The sequence below is a fragment of the Tupaia chinensis genome, unplaced genomic scaffold (assembly GCF_000334495.1).
Source record: "Tupaia chinensis unplaced genomic scaffold, TupChi_1.0 Scaffold000423_1, whole genome shotgun sequence".
Lineage (NCBI taxonomy): Eukaryota > Metazoa > Chordata > Mammalia > Scandentia > Tupaiidae > Tupaia > Tupaia belangeri.
In genome coordinates, this window is record NW_006159928.1 from 2,126,520 (window position 1) to 2,142,511 (window position 15,992).

Genomic DNA, 15,992 nt, shown 5'->3' on the forward strand with positions numbered 1-15,992 from the left:
CATGCTGAAACCTTGATTACTGTCTTCTGACTCCCTGAACTGTGACTGAAGAAATATCTGTTTTGTTTAAGCCATCAAGTTTTAGAGATTTTGTTACAGCTGCTGCAGAACATTAATAATATCTAATAAACAAGTGGGTAGAATGCTATTGGATAGTGCTTTCATAGAAGATAGGATGACTCTATAAGTAGATAGGATATTTGCTAACCTAGATGGAGTGCAAGTTAGCTAAAGATTTCTTAAAAAAAAAAAAAAGAAAAAGAAAAAGTATAACCTGAGACCTAAACTATGGGTAAGAATTAACACGGCCATGTGTTCATACAGAGTATTTTAAGCATAAAACTTCATGAAGGTCTTTCTTTGTGCGAGAAAGGCCTAGTTTAAGGGATTAAAAAAAAAAAAAAGATCATTTGATTCAATTATGAAGACTGAATGGAAAAAAATCAAAAGATGAGGCTGGAGAGGTAAATGATAGAAAGCTGATAAAATTTGAATTATTTCAAGAAATTTAGAAGTTAAGTTAGTAGCAAGAAGAAGACATTAAATGCTTTTTGTAAAAACAAAACAAAACAAAACAATACAAAAAACAAACTTGAAAGAATTGGTGAATTACTTATGGATGCCATGTGAAAGTAGATTGCAAGGAGTATGACTAGGGGTATGGTGATTAGTTGAGATACAAAGAAGAGATGAGGGTGACCTGGGCTAAGCTAAAGACCATAGAAACATAGAGAAGTGGACTTTGATTTTAGATGTAAACTGATTATAATAATGGTATTCATAATCATGATATTTGTAGTAATAGATAGAAATTCACCTCATACTAGATGTCATATTTGCATTATTCCATCTAATTCTCAATAGTCATTATTAGTTTCTCTATTTTATAGAAAGGTCAAACTAAATTCTTAAACAATTTGCTTAAGATTGTGCATCACCTAAGGTGTAGTGCCAGAACCAAGACCATTCTCCAAACTGCTGTGCTAAATAGAAATACTTTATAGTGCACTCTGGGACTAGGAGTTGCAGATAATTCCTAGCTGGATGGTGGTGTCATTTGATGGGACAAGAAACAACAGAAAGAAAAAAAAATGGATTTGTGAGAGAAAATTATGCATTTGGTTCTAGGTATATTAAATTTGAGATGCCTCTTGGGTCTGTAAGTGGATATGAATGGAGTCAAGAATGAGAGAGAGGATGCACACACAGTGTGAGTGATGTCAATTTGGGAGTCTTTAGCATGAAAATACAAGTACAAGTCAAAGGATGTGGTTGAATCATTTTGGGGAATAAATATAGTGAATTTTCCAGGACAGAGTCCTAGGAATATAGAGATATTTCAGTGAGCAAAAGGAAGAAGACCCAAAAGAGAGATGAAGTCAAAGCTATTAGACAAATAAAGATACTTGAATATGTTTAAATGATTTTGGAAAGAAGGCAGTAAAGGTCTCAGTTATGAACATCTGGGAAAGAGAGAATACCATAGACCCCTTCTTAGCAGTGCTGGAGGGATGTGATCTGAAGCATGAACAATGGGATTAGTCTTAAATAGAAAACAACTCATTCTTTCTTCTAAGAAAGAAAAGAGACAGGATGAGTGAACTTGGAGATTACAAAACAGAAAGCTAAACTGTATTTTTTCCTGGAAAGTACAATGCAGTTACTTGGCAGGTCAGAGTTTAGAGTCATAGACAAAGTTTGGAATCACTTTTGTGTCTACTATGAGTGGTGACTATTGAGGTCAACACTCACGGAACTATGGAACTATGTAAGGACATCCATGCAGCATGATATGCCAGTTGACAGGGAGGTTCTGAAATTAAGTAGCATTAACTTTCCCAAGTAAGTGATTTTTCCAACAATTCTCAGCAGACTGAGAATTAGACTGACCACAGCTGTTGCTTTGCTAGGTGGATACTAAAAAAGGACAAGGCAATGCACAAGAGGGCTGAAAATGGTGGCAATGGAGTGAGCACAGTCAAAACCAGAGTTAGGGTCTGAGAACGTTAGACTAAGAATCTAGAATCTTGGGTGTCTCTCCCAGACCTGCCACTAACTAGTTTGGACCTGTTGCAAACATCTTTAAATTTGCTTGCCAGAGGGCACATGTACTAACTAGGGGGGGGGGCAGGTAGGAGAGATAAAACACCCCCAATGGGGGTGGTAACACTGCAATCCCTTTGTTCTATTTCTCTATTCTATTGGGATCTCAGGAATGCACACACAAATACCCGTGTGTTTCTCAAGCACACTGGAGATGGGACTCAAACCATGGTCTTCGATGAAAACTCTGGCTCTTTTAACCACGAGACTGTGGGGCTGGCCCCCTCAGCCTTTTTTTTCTATAAAGCGAGGAATTGAATAAAGTAATCAATCTCTAAGGTCTATTTCAGCCTGAAAGTTGTGTCAGCCTGTGACTACCACAGGGCGAAGTAGAGGAAGGAGGTAATAAAAGTGAAGGGACAAACTGGGCTATAATTTACATAGATTTGAGACTCACAGTTGAATATATTTATTCCAACAGTAGTGTCTGTATAAAACAAAATACATGGATAACTTTCAGCGAAGACTCAGTATTTTAATCAGAATGCTACTAGAAAATAAAGAAACTTAGGTTCTCTGCAGTAAGATTAATCTTTATTTATAGGAGTCCATAGTGAAATTTACAAAAACAGTGGGACATGGAATGTCCATGATAAGGGAAGGATAGTAAATAGAGGATAAAACTGAAATTGTAAAACCCTGTCCTTTCTCACACATATACATCCACACAGAAAACAACACCACCTCACTTTATGAGAGAATAGTGAATCATGTAGGGGAATTCTAGGAACCCCATATTGTCTATATAATGTATAATTTGAAATTAATTTTTTCAGCTGTTCATATCCTAATTTGAACTTCTTAAAATGAGTAAAACAACATGTGGGGTTAAAAGCTGCTGGTTTTATTTTTGAGGGGAGCCAGCAAGTGGCATGAAAGTTAAAATGGCTGGGATCCCACATGGACTACTGTGTGGTTCAAGTTCCAGACCTGGTGGCTTGAAAGCACACTGGGTGTGAACATTTATACCTCCAATCCTGAGAGAATGGAGGAGAAGGGATTACAGAATGGCCATGGCCCCTGAGGGGGTGATTTATCACTTCTGTCTCTGTATTTGTCTCTGGAGAGTGAACACATCCTATGGCAAAACCAATAAAGAAAGAAAAAGAAAGGAAGAAAGAAAGAAAGGAAGAAAGAAAGGAAGGAAGAAAGAAGGAAAGAAAGGAAGAAAGAAAGAAAGGAAGAAAGTTGAAGCTCTTTTTAAAGCTAATTTTTAGAGACTTAGCTATTGGGGCGGGGAGGGGGGTGGGGATAGTTATGCCACTTACCTCCTGTGTCACTCACTTACCACTATTAAATTAAGTGAATCCCTATAAAAAGGGACCAAGGCCTATGGTGATAAGAAATCTCTCCATTTCCTTTTGTACATCCTACATGGCAACAGCAGTTTGGAGAAGGCTCTGACTCAGCTTCCCATCTGTTGGGATCTTTAACATAAATGGCCTTGTTTGAAGACTGATGACACCTATGTTGATGGATGTGGTAGCATTGTTTAGGGACGAAGTTATCTTCCTGTGTAACAAGATACAGGTGACATGACCTCGCTATGTTACGAATCGCCCCTGGAAGAGTTTATAAGGAAATATGAAAGTAACAAAATTCTCAAGTGTGAAGTTACAGAAAGATTTTTCTGTGTGAAAGATAGATGATGGTATTATTAATACTGAAGGGTTAAAGCAGAAACATTTGAATGTTCAGCTAAGCATCCCCAAATTTCTCCTTTCAGTGTGAATCTAAATAACCACTCTTGAGGTATTTCCGTAATCTCAGTTTCAACTCCAGCCAGGAATCAGGAAGAAAAAAATCCCTTCTGAAGCAGTTTATAAACTAAAAATAAAGATGACAAAAAGTCAGATTCAGATTAAGTTGGAAAAGCTGGTTATTCAAAGCAGTAGCTTTATCTCTCTTAAGACAGAAAGATATAGGCTACAGTAAAAGAATGACAAGTATTTACTGATTACCTATACATATATATATATATGTATATATATATTTATCTGCAGAGAGAGAGAGAGAGAGAGATAACTAGTGTCCGACGTTAGTCAACACATACTGACATGTGATCAATACAGCTTTGGCGATCAGCACTGATTATGAATGAGTACAAAGTGGTCCTATTTTCTGATGCCCCAAAGCTGGAACCTGAAGAGAACGATGCATGCCACTTGTTATACAATCTCTTCTTGACTATCGTCCAGGGCTTTGGTGAGCTAAGACAGCAAAATATAGCTCCAGTTCTGCTGAGTTGTTCCCAAGGACTATAATTATATTTTATAGTATTTAGCTCAACCAAATCATTTTGTCATTTTAAGTATAATAGAGCAAAGATTGCCTAAAATCTTTACATTTTGCTCTAAATACTGCTTTTTTGGGGGTCAGATATATCCCATAGCCCCACCTGCACCACAAAGGAACCACAATATGTTTTTTCCTGTAACGTGATTCTTACAAAAGGTTGTCCTGGTAGAATTTCAACCTTAGAAATTATACTTTGTCTTTGCTTAGGGAGGCAGTATTTTGGGCTACAAAGAATCTTGAGTCTTTAGAATAACTGGTTTCCAGTTTTGGCTTTATCTATATTTGCTGTGTGATCTTGGGGAACTCATTAAGTTATCTGGGCCTTATTGACTTCTATATAAGCAAAGAGTGGATTTAGACTCTAGGATGGCAAAACTAACTTTTTATGATTCCGTGAATGTATAGGGAACTTACAAATATAGATGATACCTGTCAAAATATACTGTACTGTTCTCTTGAACAGCTCTATGAGAATTGGTAGAAATCAGAACTATTGGCTTCTGCTTTAATTCTATTTAATTAAAAAAATTTCTGACAGAGTTTTGAGTAATTATTTTGGGAGACAGTAGAGAGAACAAATGAAGAAAATAAATTAATTTCAAATGGTTGAATAGAAGAATGAGTCATTAAAAACAAAATTTAGACTTGGAGAAGAGCATTTTTGTGATCTAAATAATGTATGAAATTTTAAAAGAATTATAAAGGAAGAAAAATATATAAGATGAATCTGGTTGGAGGCAGGCTGGTGGCATAGTGGTTAGGGCCACTGGACTCCCATGTGGCTGACCTCGGTTTGAGTACTGGATTTGGCAGCTTGCTTTCTTACTCTCTCTCTTTCTCTCTCTCTCTTTTTCTGTCCCTCTCTGGTCAAATTAAAAAATAAGTAAATAAATAAAGTTAAATAAAATAATTGTTAAAAAAAAAGATGAATCTGGTGAAAGGAGCAAGAAAATTTACCATCTGGGAAGATTTTATTTTCTATTTAGAGTGTGTAAATTATACATGTATACATGTGTATATACATATATATGTATATCTGTGTGTATTCAAAAACATATATATACTTGTATGTACATATACATAAATATATAAATGCAGTCTCTTTAGCATGTACACACATCATTACCCTGAAAAATAAATATATGGAATCAAAGATTCACCTGTACCCTGTCACCATAAGTGAATTACCTATGGTAGAAAATAACAAGCTTCTCCAGTCTAATCTACACATAACAGTAGAGACAAAACCTGGGGTTGGGTGCTCAGGTATGGTCATACTAATTTGCTAATTACAGTAATCTGTTTCCCCTGCCTGAAATGTATTGAAAAGATGTGCTATCTTCCTTGGCAAGGACCAGGTCTTTTTTGGGGGAAATCTGTGACTCAGGTACGTATGACCTATCTAGAGTAAGAAAACTATGAATGGGAAATCCTTGAGGTTAGCTGTTGAGGACAAGTTGTGACACATTACTGTCTAGTCTGGATAAAAAGAGGAGAGCGATCAGACCAAATGATCACTGAACTGAGTCTGGTGAATATGAAATATGATGAATGCCTACAAAGTATAAAGTACTTTACATTTTACAAACTCTGTACAATATTGTAAGCTTCAAAATAGCCATATTAAGGGAATTTGGATGCCTTAGTGATACAAGAAGGATGGTCGTCTCAGATGGGAATATGGTGGAACACGGGAGCATAGTGACCAGATATCTCTAAGACTGACTTAGACCCATGAGTAACTTTGAACAGTTGGATTATAAGTGAGACCAAGGGTTTCTGGAGAACCATATCTTCTACTGTTCAGGTGAGAACAACAGCTTCCATGGGACTTTGCCCTTTGCTGATGGTGTTTACAACCAGCAATATAAAAATATTCTCATCCATTCTTTTATTTATCCATTCATTCATTTATTCATCCACTTTGTACCTCACACGGCACTATCCTTTAGGATTTTATCATTTAACAAGAGAATGTATACATTAGGTAATTGGAAAAGAAATGATGCATTTTTGCATAGAAAAAACAGAAAAAATTCATCATGACTTTTCTTTTTGTGAGAGAGGGATTTTTTGCTATAGGGCACGTGCGCTTGCTAGAGAGACAGAGACAGAAACAGAAAGCAAGAAATCATCCATCTTTCAGTGGAGATGACCACACCTCAATCCCTTCTCCTCCATTCTCCTTGGGATCTTGGGCACGTGCACATGTAAGTTTTAAGCCACAGGATCCAGGACTCAGTCCTTGATCTACTATGTGGGAGTCCAGTGATGTAAACTATTACGCCATCTGCTGGTCCCATGTCATGACCTTTCTAACAACCTAACTTGAAATTTTAATTGAATGAGATAAAAACAGAACTCGGAGGAGACTTCCAAAAATTCATAGAAAAAAATGCATATTATGAAAAACTATACGTAAATTTTTAAAAATTGCACCAAAAAGCCATAGAATTATTTGTTTATTTTATTTTAGAGAGAGATTTTTGCTATAGGGTATATGCACTTGCCAGAGAGACAGAGAGAGAAAGCAAAAACTCATCTGCAGGGCGATGGCCACACTGTATTCCCTTCTCCTCCATTCTCCTCTCAGGATCTTAGGCATGCATGCACACATGCTGGGTATGGGTTTCAAGCCTCCAGATTTGGGACTTGAATAGCTGTTGGCCCTGTGGAAGTCCACCAATATAACCACTATGCTATCTGCCAATCCCCAAAATAAACATTTAAATTTTATTTTCCAGGACCAGCAGTTAGTGTAATGGCTATGTCGCTGGACTCTCACGTAGTTGACTGCAGTTCGAGTCCCGGACCTGGTGGCTTAAACTCACACCAGGTGCGTGTGCGTGCGTGTCTAAGATCCTGAGAGGAGAATGGAGGAGAAGGGATTGTGGCGTGACTATCCCCCCCGGGGGGGGAGGTGATTTCTTGCTTTCTGTCTCTCTGTCTCTCTCTGTCTGTCTGGCGAGCTCACGCACCATATAGGGGCCAGTAAGTGGCATGGTGGTTGGGGTACTGGGCTCCTACATGACCAACTGCAGTTTGAGTCCTGGATCAGGTGGCTTGCTTTTTCACTTTCCCTCTCTCTCTGTCTCTCTTTGGTGGGGATGTATGCCTTATAAGAAATTAAAATAATGTTAATAATAAAATTAAATAAATACTTCTTTTAAAAAAGAATACAATTGTAATAATTACATTTAGAATTACATAAACAGTCTTCAAAAAGTCTGTGGAACATGCAGATATGCAAAAACCATCCATGGATTTCAACATTTTTTTGCACCAAAAGAAATTCTTACTTTGATTCTATTTTTTTCACAAATTTCTTTTGAAGGCCCTTCCTATTTAAGGTATATAGTCAAGAATGCATTTTCTGTATCTCAAGCTCCCCTTTCTTTTTTTGGAGAGGTTTTTGCTATAGGGTGCTTGCACTCGTCAGAAAGACAGAGAGAGACAGAGAGACAGAAAGTGAGAAATCACCCCCCCAGAGGGGATGGCCACATCGCAATCCCTTCTCCCTCATTTTTATATCAGGATCTTGGGCACCCACACACATGCACCCAATATGAGTTTAAGCCTCTGGGTCCAGAACTCAAACCATGGTTGACTACATAGAAGTCCAGTGACATAGCCATTGTGACAACTGTTGGTCCCTTAACCTCCCCTTTCTAAAACTCTAGAAAACTAAGACCATTATCAAATAAATATTCATAAAGTGCTCTCCCATGAAGACAAATGAAATCTACTCAACTAAAATGGAACAGTTAAAGGAAACAAGTAGATGTGGCAAATTATATTGGGTGAATTGGTTTTCAGTAAAATGGTCATTTGTGTAGGCCGATCATTTGGCAAGCTGACTTATGACAAATTAGTCTCTGGCAGTTGTACTCAGAGACAAATGATTAATGGATCCTGTGTGCAAGAACCATGACAATATCATCCAGCTTGATAACTTGAACAACCAGTAATGAGAAATAAATTCAAGACAAGACCATCCAAAACAGTTGAAAACATTTGTTTTCAAATTATTATATATGCCTCCTCATTTTGCGCTTATCTCTGCGCAGGTTCTTATCTGGCCCTCATGATAGCATAGCATTTTTCTCATCTGTTGTCCATATGCTAGCTATTCCCCAGCAGGTGATGTGGAGGTTAAGGCATTCAGTTCCCACTTTGATTCAAGTCCGGACCTGGTGGCTTGCTTTCTCAGTTTCTCTATCTCTCTTTCTCTCTTTGTCTCTCTCTGGTGAGCACATGTGCCCTATAGCAAATGAAAAAAAAATAATAAATGAAATTAAACAATGAAAAAATAAGTAAAATGGGCTACTGTTTCTTATCAAAGTTTTCTTCAGCCCGATTACTTGAGTTTCTTGAGTTGTCCCTTCCGTGAGTTGATTTTTGTCTCCCTTCCCCACCTTCATTACTCTGTCAAATATATCTTGAAAAACACACAGCATAGAATGTTATACTGGTCTGAGCACTGCTAAGAAGAACGTGATCTTCACCCTCTTCATTCTAGAAATTACCATCTCAGGTATTTTAAACAAATAAACCTCATGCGAAGTAATAAAGATGCAAGTTTATGTTGTCATTGTTATTGTTTTAAATCTTCGAATGTCTCTTTAAAATGTTTCAGTGGTAGAAATTCTTCGCTCCCCTCTGAATGAGCAATTTGTCTGATTCCTGAATTTCCTAATCACTCTTAGGTAATACAGAGTTCTGTGTACACTTTCATTCATCAAATACCATCTTAATTTAGTAGTTCATTTGGTAACTAAAATATCCTCCCTTAGATTTTAATTCAAAGATAAGACCTGTGTCCTCCTTTTCAAGCAAGCCTTGGCTGTAGGCAAGCACTCCTATTTTCTGGGAGTGGTTGTGTTTCCAGCTTACCTGTTTCTCCATTGACCCATTAACTGCTGTTTCTGGCTTACTTCAAGACCTACTTATGGGGACAGGTAGGCATGAGGCGGTAAAGAGGTGAAAGTGTAGGGCATTTCTTACTTGAATCTGATTCCTATAAAATGATATGGTGTTCTCTGGGTTTGGAAGATGGGAAAGTTTTCTTTCCCATTGGTGAATTCTTCGAAGATCTCCTTACTGGCCCATCAGAACTCTGTGATTCAGGTGCTGCGACACTTTTCTTTGGCTGCCTCTTTAGACTTCTCTCTCAGGTTCCAGTTTCCCATGGTCCATTCTATAGTATACAGATACTCCATGGAGGTCTGCTTTCCTCTGAGTGAAGCCCCTTTGAGTAGACTCCTTTTTAAAATGCCCTCAGACAGTCTCTCCCTCTCTGTCTTTCTCTCTCTCTCTTGCTTTCTCACATGGCCCACATCCTGTTCCTAGGACACACTCTCTCCCTTTTTTTTTTTTAAATTTGCATTTTCATGGTACATCTTTATAGCATACAATATGGTTTTTCAAAGCATGCAGTGCATGTCAGTCAAGCCAAAGCTATTACCAAATACATACTTTTCAACAGATAACTTTACATTGTGTCTGGTTTTCTTTTTGTTGTTGTTGTTGTTTTTTCCTTTCCTCTGAGCTCTTCTCTCCTACTGCCTACTAACCACCCTCTCCTACATAGGTCTCTGGAATCACACTCTTACACTTTACATTAATAAAACTCAAGAGGATCAGATGAATCCTATATAACCGCCTCTTTCTTAACTCTACCCTCAGATCTCTTATCTGCCAGCCATCAGGCTCCTCTGGCATAAGCAGAGTATGCATCTGATTCCGGAGGACACCAATGCAGCTCTCTGTAAGTCCTGCTAAAGCCCTCCTCTTGAGTCGTGAAGTAAGGGGAGAGTAGCTCACTTCCTCCTATGTGGGTGGGGGTGAGAGACTCAGAGTACTCAAGAAGCTCTTTCTAAAATAGCTCTTCCCAAAGCTAGTCTTGGTTACTACTCTTATACTTTGTTGTGTCTTTCTAAGGGCCTTAGAGCCTTCACACCAGCTCTAGGTCCCCTAATAAAAAGCTTCTGATCAGTGGTCCAACAAATCATTTCGGAATTCAACATATTTTTTGTACGCGATTACCACTGTTAAAACATCTAGTTTTGTCTCTGTTTATTTTAAATGCAGCCCATAGTTAAATTAAATTAAATTAAATATTGTTAGCATCCTTATGACCCTATATTCTTCCTTGACCAAACTGTTTCACCTTTTAGTCTTGTTAAAATGACAGTGTTCAGAAAAAAAGATAATAAAACAAATTAGGAAAACAACCACCCTGAAGAGCACTGGTCAGGTGCTACTCGCAGGAAGCCAGATGCACACAGTCAGTCATGGTCTGAGACCTGGTCCCATTGGCTTCACTACCAAGTGCACTTGCCTGAGCTCTTGACAGGGTGGAGAACTAGAAGAGAGAGGATTGTGGCATGACCAAGTCCCACTGGAAGTGTACTCTCTCTCTCATTGTACACATACATGCTTTGGTGTAAAACAATTGGAAATAATAATTGTGTATGCATTCTATATGTACTCTATATTTCTATTGCATTCCCTCTCCCTCTCCAATTTTCTGCAGGGCTCATATGCTCACCAGAGAGAGAGAGAGAGAGAAAGTAGAAAGCACCTGCCATGGAAGATGGTCACACTGCAATTCCTTCTATTTTATTTCTCCCCTTCTTCAGGATTTTGGGCATGTGTGCACATGTACTTGGCATGTTTCACAAGGCACTGGATCCAAGATTTGGACTGTGTAGTTAGCCATATGGGATCAAATCACCTTAACCAACAGGCCACTGGCTGGCTCTGAACTGCATTTTAAAATCTCCATTTAAAAAAACTGGAAGGTTCACTTATTATATATAGTTTTTAAAATCATGGCTTTCTATACAGTTTGCCAGCTCTGAGGAGGTAGAAAGAAAAGAGCTATAAGGAGCTAAAGGCCAGGAGTGTGACAGCTGCAAGCCTGTGCATGAAAAGAATAAACGAGCTGGGAAAGCAAAACCAAGACTGAGACTACAACTTCAGGGGCTGTGATTATGTCTCTGGATCTCCAGTTGTTTTCCAAATGAGGTCTTGTTAGTACACACATGCATACACACACACACACACACACACACACACACACACCCCTTCTCCACCCTATTCCTGGTAATTTACAGCCCAGGCTATGCCTAGGGAAGAAGAGAGTGGCACTAGTTCTTAGGAAGTTCATTCAATGGGGACATGAATTCTTTGATTTAGTCCTACATAAATTATCTTTCTAATCACATCAGTGTATATTCTCATATCTATACATAATCCACAAAAATCTCAAACTGAAATAAAACTCATCCCCAGAAGAGAACATATCCCCAGAAGCCATTTTCCACCAGCCTGTTTTATCTCCTGGAATTCATTCTGCCTCCTTTACTAAGAGATTCCTGTGAAAGTATGATTCAGTTCCTCTAGCAGCTCTTGACTAGTGTCTCTGAAACAAATTTCAAAACCAATCCTACACATCTTAAGACTGCTTAATCACCAGCATTTTCTGACATATTCTTATTCAGTGTTTTGGAAAGTCAACTGCTTCTTCATCTCCTTTCCCACTCCCCAAATCTGTTTCCTTTTTTTTAGCCCCTTATTACAAAAATCAATACATATTCATTAAAAAACAAAATATAGACAAGCACAATAATGTACTCTCATGATTCAGCCAGAGATGCCATGATGAATATTTTTTTTTTTTTGAGAGGTTTTCGCTATAGGGCATGTGTGCTCGCCAGACAGACAGAGACATAGAGACAGAAAGCGAGAAAGCACCCCCCAGGAGGGATGGTCATGCTGCAATCCCTTCTCCTCCATTCTCTCGGGATCTTGGGCACGCACGCACACGCGCCCGGAGTGAGTTGTAAGCTACCGTGTCCAGGACGTGAACCGCGGTCGACTACGTGGGAGTCCAGCGACATAGCCATTACGCTAACTGCTGGTTCCCTCTCTCCCTAATTCTTGAAGTTCAGTCCGAGCATTCAGAGGCGTGCAGGAGGAGGTGATCTACAATCTCTATTCTGTTCCATTTTCACTCTTTCTGAATCAGAATCAGTGGGAATGGAGTCATATTCTGATCCTAATCATATTCAGATGTTTAACTCCTGTTTACTTGGACCTGCCTAGACATGTGTGTGGGGGCTGAGAAGCCAATGAATAAAGATAAAGCGAAAGGAAAAGAATTAGAGAAGAGAAAAGAAGAGGAAAATATAAAATAAAAAGAATAAAAAGGGTAATTAAAAAGACTTTAGATTTTAATTTAAAAAAATAAAAATTGAAAACCACGGAGCAGGCTTTCACAGCTGAAGTTCAGGATCCATGTGAAGATGGGCCTGGATTTGCGCCTTTCCTAAATAGAGTTGGGAAAGGCACAATTAGCACAATAAAAAAGGGGCTTGAGAGTCCAGAGAATACTTTAACCTTAAAAAAAATTAAAATAAAAAAATTAAGACACAGTGAGACAGAGAGGCACAGAGAGAGACAGAGAGAGAAATGGAGAAAAGGAGACAAGAAGCACTACCCGGTAGAAATGAGTGTGGAGGGGGAAGTCTCAGCAGAAAATCTTCATTTTAAGTCCCTGAAAGCAATATTTCACAGCTGAAGTTTAGGATCCATGTGAATTACAATGAACTCTTCTTGACCATTCGGATTGCTTAAGATTTCCATTTCTGTGCTATAAATATGAAAGAGAAGAAATAATTGGCTTTAATGAATTACATATAAAGAGAAAATACATATTAAGGAAACTTTGAATACTCATTGTGAACAATATCAGAATTTTCACCAAATTCTTAAGTTCAATTTGCCTTGTATCCTCCTACACTTAGGCTCATTTTTATATACATTCATACATTATTTTTCTTCTAAATAAATACATATGATACGCACAATAGCTTGAGAACTTGCTTTTTTCCACTTAACATTGAATATTATTTCAGATAGATAAATATAGACATAACTAAGCTTTAGAGTGGTGGATTGTAAGCTTTGATTTTATTTTTACAAAGAATGAAGAACTTGATATTTATTTGCTAAACTAGTTTATCAGATGGACCCACAGCTTCACTGAATGCTTATGGTAAGTAGTCTCATGGGAATAACATGTTATCTTTAGATAAAGATGTTGCAAAATAAATCATTGTAGCTGATAGCTATTTAATGAAAAGCTGTGGAACATTGTATCTTATATCTTATATCTTATATCTTATATCTTATATCTTAGTCAAACACCTAAGACCTGTGAATGGCAAATGCTGTCAATTATTTTTTCCCATGAGTTAAATTTTAGAGATTATATTCTTAGAAAATAGTTTTTTTTCTTTTGATATGTATCTTGGCACTGCATTCTGTTTGGAATGATCCAAAGAATTAAATTAAATTAAAATAATCATTTAAAGGCCTCTGAATGTCAAAAAGTTTTAGGTTGGTTCTTATCTGTGATTTATGGATTTTCTTTCTTTTTCCTTGTTTCTTTTATTAATCAAAAAATCAAAAGTAAAGACACATTTGGTAGAGTTAGGTATCTTCCTCTTTGAGAGTTTCTTCTAAAAACCTGGTGATAAAACTCTTATTACCTACTCAAACAAGGTGGCAAGATATCTTATAAATTAGTGGGTAAAATTAGAATTACTTTAATTTATGAAAAAATAAAGAAAGAACACCAAGGAACTTTTGGGCAACCTAAACCTTTTTAATACTCAAAAGCAGCAATTTACCTAAATTAGTGGTTCTCCACCTGGGGTGATTTTAATCCCAGGAAACATTTGACACTATCTAAAAACATTTCCCTTGTTGCCACCTGGGAGGTGCTACTGGCATCTAGTGATTAGAGATAAAGGATGCTATAAACATCCTATAGTATACAGAACAGCCCCTTACAAACAAGAATTATCTAGTCCCAAATGTCAACAGTGCCATAGTTGAGAAATGCTAGCCTAAGTTGTGCCATCTGATTTGAGAGAAAATGGATGCTAATTTTGAGGACATCTATCACTACTCAGAACAAACCAGAAGCTCTTTTAAGCATATGAGTGAAGTCCTTTCCAGTCCTGAACTTTTTTGGAAAATGTTACCTAGGTGGTCTGCATAACAAGACAGAGTTGAAGAAATTATGTTTGAAACTTCATCTGCTAACATCAAACTCAAGAAACTTATATACAGGCTTAGCCCAGTTATAAATAAATATATTGGTTCTACTTCTTTGGAGAACGCAGACTTATACACCAATAGTCTAAATAATAACAACACCGATAATAATAGCTAATGTGTACTGATCATAGTGGACATTCGTTATTTTTGTCTGTTCAGTATCCCAGTCCTTTTTAGGTTTGGTAATCCCTCTTTCCTATGAGGGCCCATTTATTATGAACACATGGGGTAGACCCAGCTTCTTCCCAAAGATCTGAGGGGTGTGAGAAGTTAGTTGGCGTTTTCATTCATTTTTCTACCCAGAGTGATTGGTTCAGGAATGGGCACGTGATCCAAACAAAACTAATCTGAATCTTCCTGTGGGGGACCAGCAGTTTGCTTAATGGCTATGTCTCTAGACTCCCATGTGGTCGACTGCGGTTCAAGTCCTGGACCCGGTGGCTTAAACTCACACTGGGGACGTGTGTGTGCATGCCCAAGATCCTGAGAAGTGAATAGAGGAGAAGGGACTGCGGCATGGCCATCCATCCTGGGGAGTGATTTCTCGCTTTCTGTCTCTCTGTCTCTGTCTTTCTGGCGAGCGCATGCACCCAATAGCAAAAACCTCACCCCCCTCACCCCCCGGCAAACAAACAAACAAACAAACAAAAAACCACCAGAATCTTCCTGGGGGCCTTTTACCATGATATCTTGGGAAAACACTCTTTCCATTAGGGTGGAAAAGAAGCCTGAGAACATAGTCAGACAGAAACAAGCAGAGTAATAAATAGTAAGACAGGAACTTGACTCCTCTTTAGCTTCTGAAACCAGCTGTGCCCAAATGCACAATGACTTCTTCTATTTTCCTTACAATTTTCTTTTGCATGTAAGTCACTTCTGGTTGAGTTTTAGATGGAACTGAAAAATCTTACTATGTTCCAGGTGCTCTTTTAGGTACTTTATGTGTATCTATCTACTCAGCTATCATTAAAACAATGCCCCATAAATATTATTTCTCTCTTTCACTGGTGAAGCATTAAAACAATGCCCCATAAATATTATTTCTCTCTTTCACTGGTGAAGGTACTAAAGTTAAGAAAAGTAACAAGTCCAAGGTCATAACCAGATAGCTGGTAAGTGACAAAGCTGAGATTTGATCTCAAATAGGCTGGCCAGAGTCTGCACTGAGACTCACTTCACATATGCTTACCTGTGAAGAGCATGAATAACCAATATCATTTCATTCAAAAAGTATCCTGAAGGCCAGCCCCATAGCACAGTGGTTAAACTCTGTGAACTGAGAGTTGGGTCCCACATGGCTGACTATGGATCAAATCTAGGTCCTGGGAGCTTGAGAAACATGCTGGGTACATGTGGTTGTATGCCCCAAGTTCTGAAAGGATGAAGAAATGGAGAAAAAAAGATTTTAGTGTGACTGCATCGGGGGGTGCTTCTCTTTTTTTTCCTCTCTAGTGTGTGCA